A 10,895-nucleotide genomic window follows, 5' to 3' on the forward strand; every position below is an offset into this window, starting at 1 on the left:
GTCATTTCTTTCCACAGTAAAAACATGTTAAGAAAGGAGAACTATTCTTTTGAGTATATGAAAAGAAATTTTTATATAATATTTGTTGTTTATCAGGTCTATATCCTAATCCAGCCTTATCAAACACACATATTTTCTTTCCTAGTATAATATATAAATTATTTTTGCCAATAGTATATTTGGCAACAGAATTTTTCAAATCCTTGATTTCTTCTATAAACTTGCTACAACAATTACATGAGTTATATGCTTCTTTACTATCTTGTATTACTTTTATGGTAGAAGATTGATTTGTGTCAATTGGTTTTAAAGTTTTGACTTTAGTTTTAAGATTTTCTAATTCTTCATTTAATTTCAACACTTCCTTTTCTAAGTTTGAAATAGTTTTCTTGGAAAATGAAACAAGTTTTGCAAGTTTGATTGATTCTTTATGTAAATCAGTGAATGCATCTTGAAGTTCATCAAAGGAAATAGATAAGTTATTGTTAGAAGATGTTACCTCTTCTTCGCTTTCACAATTTTTTGCCATAAGACTTAAATTCATGACTTCATTTTCTGAGTCTTCGGATGAATCCTTATTGTTATCTTCCCAAGTAATGTAAGCTTTATTTGCTTTCTTATCATTGAAAGTTTTCCTCTCAGATCTTTCCATTCTTTTCTTGAAACTCGGGTAATCAACTCTCAGATGTCCTGGTTGATTACATTCATAACACTTTGGAACAAAAGATGAATCCTCTCCTCTTTTCTTTGGTTTGAAGTTTGATCTTCTTTGATTTTCTTTGTTTCTTAGGAATTTATTTAATCTCTTTACGAAGAAATTGAAATCATCATCTCTTCTATTTCATTCAAGTCTTCTTTATCACTTTCTTCTTGAACTGAAGATAAATCTTTAAGTGTGATTCCTTTCTTTTTCTTGTCATTTTCTTCATGTTGATTTAGTCTCATGAGTTCCATTTTGTGTTCCTGAAGCTTTCCAAAAAGAGTTGCAAGACACATGTTAGTAAGGTCTCTTGATTCTGTAATTGTCGTTACCTTTGGTTGCCATTCTGATGCAATCCTCCCTAGGAAAGGATCAGTTACCAGAGCCATGAGCAAGAGGCTCCAAGAGGATTGGGCTAGAGTTGATAAAGAAGGCTTAGGGTTCTCATGAATCTTAGGGTAGATTTTTGAGCCCATGGGCCAAGGTTGGGTCCACTCTTCTTTGTAAATAGTAGAATATGTTGTTTTCTTCTTTTGGGCCTTGTATTTTGGCCATTCTAGTAGTATAGGGCCTTGTAGCTAAACTCTAGCTTCTCAAGGAAGTTTTCTCAAAGAAGCTTCTCAAGGAAGTTTTCTTAAGAAAGCTTCTCAAGGAAGCTACCTAGTCTATTAATAGAAGCATGTGTAACACTTGTTGTAACTTTGATGAATGAAAGTCTTATGAGATACACTTCAAAGTTCCACTTCTTTCCCTCTTTTATTCCTTCAATTTCGTGCTCCCCCCTTCTCTCTTTCTTTTCCTCCATTGAAGCATCCTCTCCAAGCTTCTTATCCAAGGCTCATCTTGGTGGTGAAGCTCCTTCTTCCATGGCTTATTCCCTAGTGGATGACGCCGCCTCTTACCTCTTCTCCTTTGTCTTCCGCTGCATCTCCATGGTGGAAAATCACCATTAAAGGACCTCATTGAAGCTCAAAGATCCAACCTCCATAGAAGCCCCACAAGCAAGCTTCCATCACATTCCCTGCTTAAACATCTCATAACTTTCCTAATAACATCTTCATTACTATATGTGTGAATCTCTTTTTCATATATTGTATAGTTTCATTTTTATTCATTCTAAACAATTCATATTCACGGGTTAGGGTATTTATTCTAGATCTTTTTATATCAGTTGTTCCTTCATGGGTTACTTGTAAGGTATCCCACATTTCTTTGGCATTCTTGTAGTTTGATACTCTAAAATATTCATCCATGCCTAATGTAGATGTAATTATGTTTTTTACCTTTAATTTATATTGTACCATTTTCCTTTCTTCTTCATCCCATTATTCCCTAGGTTTTTTTATAGTTGCATTTCCTGTAGAAGCAAAGCTTCATGGTGAATCAAAGGTGATTCAAAGGTGTTTTGACGATAACAATGATGATAACAAAAGATGATGACAAAAAGCTCAAAGATCAATCAAAGAACAACTCAAGTGATCAAGATAGAATCTAGAACAATTCAAGGGTTCAAGATAGAATCAAGAAGAATTCAAGACTCAAGAGGAAAGTTAAGAGTCAAGAATCAAGATTCAAGGTTCAAAATCTCAAGAATCAAGATCAATATTCAAGACTTAAGAATCTAGAGAAGGCTTAATCAAGATAAGTATGAAAAGTTTTTCTCAAAAATTGAGTAGCACATGATTTTTTCTCAAAACATGTTTACCAAAGAGTTTTTACTCTCTGGTAATCGATTACCAGATTGTTGTAATCGATTACCAGTAGCAAAATTGTTTTGAAAAAGTTTTCAAATTGAATTTACAACGTTCCAATTAATTTCAAAAAGATGTAATCGATTACAATGTTTTGGTAATCGATTACCAGTGCCTTTGAACGTTGAAATTCAAATTCAAATGTGAAGAGTCACATCCTTTCACATAAAAGCTTTGTGTAATCGATTACACTAATTTGGTAATCGATTACCAGTGATTGTTTCTGAATAAATCAAAAGATGTAATTCTTCAAATAGTTTTTGACTTTTTCAAATTGGTTTTTAAGTTTCTCTAAAAGTCATAACTCTTCTAATGGTTGTCTTGACCAGACATGAAGAGTCTATAAAAGCAAGGTTTTGTTTTGCATTTCAATCATCTTGAACACTTATTCAATCAATCTTTTACAAGCCCTAAATCTCTTTGAACTTCTTCTTCTTCTTTGTGCCAAAAGCTTTCCAAAGTTTTCTGGTTTTCTAAACCTTGAAAACTTGTGCTATTTATCTTTTCTTTCTCTTCTCCCTTTGCCAAAAAGAATTCGCCAAGGACTAACCGCCTGAATTCTTTTTGTGTCTCTCTTCTCCCTTTTCCAAAAGAACGAAGGACTAACCGCCTGAATTCTTTTGTGTCTCCCTTCTTCCTTGGCAAAGAATTCAAAACAACATAGTCTGAGAATTCTTTTGATTCTTCCCTTTCCCTTATACAAAAGTTTTCAAAGGACTAACCGCATGAGAATTCTTTTGTATCCCCATTCACAAAGTATCAAAGGTTTAACCGCCTGAGATATTTGTCTTAACGCAATTGAGGGTACATCCTTTGTGGTACAAGTAGAGGGTACATCTACTTGGGTTTGACTGAGAACAAGAGAGGGTACATCTCTTGTGGATCAGTTCTAGTGGAGGGTACATCCACTAGGTTCAAAGAGAACAAGGGAGGGTACATCCCTTGTGGATCTTTGCTTGTAAAAGGATTTTTACAAGGTTGAAAGAAATCTCAAGGACCGCAGGTCGCTTGGGGACTGGATGTAGACACGGGTTGTTGCCGAACCAGTATAAAAACTCTTGTGTGTTTGTCTCCTTCTTCCCTACTCTTTTAATTTCCGCTGTGCATTTAATTTCCGCTTTTTCTGTTAAGTTTCTCTTCTACTCCTTATTCTCTTAACAACTTAGTAAAAGCCTTAGAAGAGTAATTTTTTAATTAGTAAAGGCTTAGGAATAATTAATTCAACCCCCCCTTCTTAATTATTCTGAGGCCACTCGATCCAACATTTCCTGCTACCATAGTAGGGATGTAAGGATCGAATTCAATGGCTTTCCAGATGTTTAAATCTATAGCCTCTATGAAGATTTGCATACGGGTTTTCCAGTAATGATAACCCACACCATTGAATATAGGAGGCCTATTAATAGAGTTCCCTTCGGGAAAAAGAAAGTTTGATGAGACCATAATTATTCTTGAAGTTTCTAAACCTTATACAAGACAACGATCTCAACACAGAAGATTATGTGAAGAATCCCTGGAGGGTTTGCATCATTCAGCAAATGGAAGAAGTCAAATGTTTGATCAAAATGCTTCCAATCCAGGCTTTAGGCATTCTCTGCTTTATTCCCATAGCACAACATGGTGTCCCTAATCACCATAGGCTTGTTCCTTAATCACTATTGGTGATGTGTGTTCAATTCTCACAATGGTAAGTGTTGGCTTGCTGGAGTGACAAAGAAGGGGTGTGGCTATTTCACATGGTGCACTCATGAGTGCAATGTCAGATGTTTACACTTGTTGGACACATTCAGTTCTACAACAATGAGTCACTAGATAAAATGAAAAGCATAGGAAACTCTTTGCAATATCTTGTGGTGGCATTTTCAATTTATATTGGAACCTTGTTGGTTAATGTTGTGCACCAACTGACTCGGAAGCATGGTGGAATTGATTGGTTGAATGATGACATCAATGCTGGAAGATTGGACTACTATTACTTCCTCATGGCTGGGTTAGCTTTGATTAATCTCATATATATCTTGTTCTGTGTTAAACATTACCATTATAAGGTTAATGTCGAAGAAAAAGTTGTGGAGAAACTTGAGCCTTGAGGGGTATTGGGAAAATGATTAATTTTTTTAATCAATAAATGTTCAATTTGTTCAGAATAAATGCAGGATTAGCAAGTGTTATATATGTCAGTCCAGTATATATATTTGATGTCATTTACGCAACAAAATAAACACTAAACTATTGTTGAATCTAAGGAAAAAATGATTCACCTATGCATACATTTCAACCGTTATCTATTATTTATCTTTTATCTAGTATATTCTGTTATTTTAATCTTCTATCCATATAATAAAGTAATGTAAAATCAAAATTACTTCATTAACCTAATCTAATTTTTTTGCGGCTATTCTTTTATGTGGTCATTTCACTCTTTCACTACAATTCGGTCTCAAATTAAACCTTTGCATATTTATGTCAAACAAGGACTGAGACTCTTGTAAAATTGTTACTATTTTGAATATATACTTATACAAAAACATGTTACTTTTATTTTCTGAGTCAATATATTTTTCAAACACTTGTTGCCATTTTTTTGTTATTATCATATTTATCTTTTATGTTAAAAAGGTAAAAAGATCAATCTCATTTTATTTCCATTTTTATCAGAAATAATAGTGTAAAAATAATGTAAATATATTTTTTTCCCCAAAACTTCTCTAAATATAGTTTTATTTATTTTTATAAAAATTACATGATTTTAATTTCTTATGAGAAACTAATAACATATTTTTATTATTGATAATTTAATGATTATGTATTTTCGGTCTAAAATAGATTTACATATCAATTAATAAAAAAAATCAAATATATATCACTTCTAAAATATTTATTCTAAAAGTTAAAAAAATTATGAAACATAATTATTTATAAAATATTTTCGGAGGCTTTGGATCTTTCTATAGCCAATACATGGTTTAAGAAAAGAGAGGAACATCTTATCACTTACAAAAGTGGAGGGACATGTTCTCAGATAGATTTCTTCCTTATCAGGAAGTCTGATAGGAAGTATTGCTTGAACTGTAAAGTTATCCCGGGAGAGAGCTTGACTATCCAACATAGAGTTTTGGTTATGGATGTAAGAATTAGAGATAGGGCAAAGAGAAGAAGTCCTTTGGTAGCACCAAGGATCAAATGGTGGCACTTGAAGGGTGAGAAACAAGGAATCTTCCAACAAAAGATATGGGAGGGATGGTGTGGACAATCACAAGGAAGTGCAAATGATATGTGGAACAAGATGTCCCAAGAGATTATTAAAGTGGCTAAAGAGACGTTGGGTGAATCTAGAGGTTTTGGACCTAGGGGTAAAGAATCGTGGTGGTGGAATGAAAATGTTCAGAGCAAAGTTAGAGTAAAAAAGGAGTGTTTCAAGGAGTGGTCTAGGTGTAGAAATTCTGAAACTTGGGATAAGTATAAGATAGCTAGAAATGAAACCAAAAAGGTGGTGAGTGAGGCAAGAGCCCAAGCTTTTGATGGACTATACCAAGCTCTAGGAACCAGGGACGTAGAAAGATCTATATATAGGCTTGCTAAGGGTAGAGAGAGGAAGACTAGAGATTTGGATCAAGTAAAGTGTGTTAAGGATGAAGAAGGCAAAGTCTTAGTGCATGAAAAAGATATCAAGGAAAGGTGGAAGGCGTATTTCCACAACTTATTTAATGATGGATATGGATATGACTCTAGCAGTCTAGACACAAGAGAAGAGGACCGGAACTATAAGTACTATCGTCGGATTCAGAAACAGGAAGTAAAGGAAGCGTTGAAAAGAATGAGTAACGGTAAGGCGGTGGGGCCAGACAACATACCTATTGAAGTGTGGAAAACTCTTGGAGATAGAGGTCTTGAGTGGCTCACCGAACTCTTTAACGAAATTATGAGGTCAAAACGCATGCCGGAGGAATGGAGGAGAAGCACGTTAGTGCCAATCTATAAGAACAAGGGGGATATACAAAATTGTGCAAATTATAGGGGAATCAAGCTCATGAGTCATACCATGAAATTATGGGAAAGAGTGATCGAACGGAGATTAAGAAAGGAAACTCAAGTTACTGAGAATCAATTTGGTTTCATGCCGGGAAGGTCGACCATGGAAGCGATTTATTTATTACGGCGGGTGATGGAGCAATATCGCATGGCCCAACAAGACTTGCACTTGATTTTTATTGACTTGGAGAAAGCGTATGATAGAGTGCCTAGAGAGATTTTGTGGAAAGCTCTAGAGAAGAAAGGGGTTAGGGTTGCATATATTCGAGCTATCCAAGATATGTATGATAGGGTATCGACTAGTGTTAGGACACAGGGTGGAGAGTCAGACGATTTTCCCATCACAATTGGTTTGCATCAAGGGTCAACCCTTAGCCCTACCTTTTTACCTTAATTCTGGATGTCCTCACGGAACAAATCCAAGAGATAGCGCCGAGATGCATGCTTTTTGCAGATGACATAGTCCTCCTTGGAGAGTCGAGGGAGGAGTTGAATGAGAGGTTGGAAACTTGGAGACGAGCTCTAGAAACACATGGCTTTCGCCTAAGCAGAAGCAAATCGGAGTATATGGAATGTAAGTTCAACAAAAGAAGGAGGGTTTCTAACTCAGAGGTGAAAATAGGAGACCATATTATCCCTCAAGTCACACGGTTTAAATATCTTGGGTCTGTAATACAGGATGATGGAGAAATTGAAGGGGATGTGAATCATCGCATTCAAGCAGGATGGATGAAATGGAGAAAAGCATCGTAGGTGTTATGTAATGCAAAGGTACCGATCAAGCTAAAGGGAAAGTTTTATCGGACTGCGGTAAGACCGGCGATTTTGTACGGAACAGAATGTTGGGCGGTCAAGAGCCAACATGAGAATAAAGTAGGTGTAGCGGAGATGAGGATGTTGCGGTGGATGTGTGGTAAGACTCGACAGGATAAAATTAGAAACGAAGCTATTAGAGAGAGGGTTGGAGTAGCGCCTATTGTAGAGAAGATGGTGGAAAATAGACTTAGGTGGTTTGGGCATGTAGAGAGAAGACCGGTAGACTCTGTAGTGAGGAGAGTAGACCAGATGGAGAGAAGACAAACAATTCGAGGCAGAGGAAGACCCAAAAAGACTATAAAAGAGGTTATCAAAAAGGATCTCGAACTTAATGATTTGGATAGAAGTATGGTACTTGATAGAACATTATGGCGGAAGTTGATCCATGTAGCCGACCCCACCTAGTGGATAAGGCGTTGTTGTTGTTGTTGTTGTTGTTGTAATTATTTATAAAATGTAATTGAAGGACAGTGTAAAAATATTCTATATTTTTAATACATAATCTATTTTCTCTTTTATTAAAATATAAAATAGAAGTTTAAATTTTTATAAAACTAAAGTGTTAAAATATTTAGAAAAATAAAAATATAGCAATAGTATTTCACTTAAAAAACCGTGAACCAATTCCAGTGATGCCACCTCCTGTCCACATGACACATACACGTGGATAAACAAACTGCGTAAACCCCACCACTATATAAAACGACCCTCACCGTCAGCACCAGATAGATTCAAGATTCTCAACTACTAAAGCGATCGAAGAAAGGAACTAAAAACCAAACCAGTGTCTCACTCTCACCCCAGAAACTCATTGTTGTGTGGCACAACAAACTTCACCAATGATGAAAGCCCTCACAAGCTCTTGTTCTAAGGCCATGGTCGAGACTCTAGGACCCTTCTCTCCCAGAGTTCCCCTTTGTGTTTCTGATAGACCCGAATTCTGCTTCACCCTTCGTTCTAAAAATGAGAAAAAGGGATGGAATTTATTGCTCCTGAAACTGGTTCGAAACAATGATCTTTACCCTGTTCATGCAGTGCCACCAAAGGACCAGGTTTGCTTCTTTTTTTTTCTATGCTTAGTTTCAAATTTTTGTTTTTCTTTGTTGGAACTATCATAATTCTTTTGTTTGTTCTTGGTCTTCTTGGGGTGTTTCTTGTTTGCATGTTAGGAACATGATTGCTTTCAAGTGGGGGTGATTCTTGTTGGGTTCTCAAAATATGCTTCTTTTTCTTTTCTTGTTTTTTTTCTTCTTTCCTTTTTCTGAAATTTCGTGTTTCCTAGTAGCTTGCCCAGTTTCTTCTCACCTTTTGGTTTCTTTTTATACGCTAAATATTCTCCCTTTTGTATGAGTATGCGTAGATCCAAAACTTGTTACGAAACATTTCGTATTACTGCTATGCTAGACTTCTTGGTTCTGATTCCATTTTCACTTTCTTTTTTTGTTTCCCTTTTATGGGAATGGTTATTTCTTGAAATGTTTGGCGACTTCAACAATTTACTTTGTTTTTTATAGCTTGTACGATTCTTTCCAGCATATTTCGGGTTTGAAGTTTTCTCTGTTGCTTTGGTGTTACTGGTGGAGCTTCTTTACTGTCTTGAGAATTTATTTCAATGATTTTGTATAATTCAGGAGGATATGAGCCAAATGAAAGACAAAACTTAGATGCAATTTCTTAATACTTTTAGTACTGGTTTTCAATTGGAGTTGGAGTTTCACCTCAATAATTCGTGTTATAAATTTTGCATTAAGAATTAGCATAGATTACCTAATTAAAACTCCAATTCTGATTGGAGAACAACACTAAAAGAGTCAAATTCTGATTGCAGAACAACACTAAAAGTATTTAAAGATCTAAATCCATGTTTTGTTCCCAAACTAATTGGCTTTTCTGTTATGTGGGGAAATTCGTTAAGAAATGGTTGTCTAGTTGTTGTATTTACATTAAATAAATTGAGAACGTACAAGATTTTGGCATGTTTGATGAGACAGTCTCTTGAACCGAATAAAATGTTGCAGGTGGACTTGGAAACTGTGGAGCCTCAGGCTCAACAGAGTGAACAAACAAGTGGGTTCTAATGACCTTTTGTATTTTTCCTACTACATATATATGCCGTGGAACTCAAAATCCCAACATTGTAATTTGTTGTGCAGATGAATCAAAGTTTGTTCGTGTATCGTTCCAGTTACAAAAGACTTGTAATTTTGGTGAACAGTTTCTTATAGTTGGAGGTGGTCCTGTGCTTGGTTCATGGGACCCTTTAGAGGCATTACCCATGACATGGTCTGAAGGACGTGTATGGGCTGTGGAGCTGGTGAGTAAAATCTGTTCAGAATTTGAAAAAATTGTTGGATCAAAAACTTTTATAAATGTTGTATATGCTTCCTTTGTGTAATCAGGATATGCCTGCTGGACAAACATTCCAGTATAAGTTCATACTGAAAGGAGAAGGGGGGGATATTATTTGGCAGCCAGGGTTGGATCGATTGATCCACACTTGGGAAACTAAGAATAGAATAGTTGTTCTCGAAGATTGGGAGAATGTAGAACTTCAGAAAATAACAGAGGAAGATCAACTTGCCGAGCCAAATGAGGAACCCCAGGTTTGACTTTGAAGTGCCAACTTTAGCTGAATTTCTTAATAATCCTCAAGAAGAACTGGATTCCAAAGCATCGGAAATATCGTCTGTATAGTACTTTAGCTGAATTTCAGTTTTGGCCACTTCTGTTAATCTGTACAGTACTAGGAGTTTCGTGCGCAATAGATAGCGCTTTTGCTGTATGTCATACCATAGTGATAGTGATTTTTAAAAAGGCATCTTAGAAGATTTATTCATAACATCTATCAGAAGAATAGAATTTTTCTGAGAAAATTAGTGTTACTTCATCTTGAATTCTCATAAAGTATGCATCTTTTGATTTATTTTTCTAAAAACATTAAAATAAAAGAAATGAACAAAAAAAGAAAATCGAGAGAATTCGTTTCCCTTGAAAGCATACATGCCTGCGGCAACTGTACCAAACTACCAAAGGTATTCGTGCTACATAGCGGCTCTGCAGTCAAAGTTCAATAATTTAGGGCCCTGTTACTAAAGTAAAGATGAATGTTGTGGCCTGAGGATTCTGATTAATAAATTACAAGGGGAAAATATAATTAATTTTTTTTAAATATGTTGGAGGTTTTTTTCTTCTATCGGACCTTCTTACTTCTTCTGCATCTATTTCAGCTGACTCAATGCTTTCCTCTCCTTGTTGCTCTACATTAGTAACTCATTGCTCATCTACATCTGCAATTGGTTGCACTTCTCCTCTGAACTCATCAGTTGAGACAACCTCTTCTTCAGCTTTCTAAGAAGAAATCTCATCAAATACTACATTTCGAGATGTAACAAATTTCTTAGTGATTGGATCCATACATTTCCACCCTTTTCTATAAGGGCATAGCCAACAGAGATGCATTTCTTGGCTTTTGGATCTAATTTGCTTCTTATTGTCTTTTGAATATGTACATAGCAGATGGCTCCAAAGACTCGAAAATAATCCACTACTGGTTTATCCCCATAGAGTAGTTCAAATGGAGATTTCTCTTTGCCTGT

General features: G+C 35.6%; 1 pseudogene; it reads left to right on the plus strand.

Moving 5' to 3' along the window:
* Window positions 1-8,012: 8,012 nt before the first annotated feature.
* LOC100809880 (uncharacterized) lies at window positions 8,013-10,113 on the plus strand (annotated as a pseudogene).
* The last annotated feature ends 782 nt before the right edge of the window (window positions 10,114-10,895 follow it).

The sequence above is a fragment of the Glycine max genome, unplaced genomic scaffold, assembly GCF_000004515.6.
Source record: "Glycine max cultivar Williams 82 unplaced genomic scaffold, Glycine_max_v4.0 scaffold_250, whole genome shotgun sequence".
Lineage (NCBI taxonomy): Eukaryota > Viridiplantae > Streptophyta > Magnoliopsida > Fabales > Fabaceae > Glycine > Glycine max.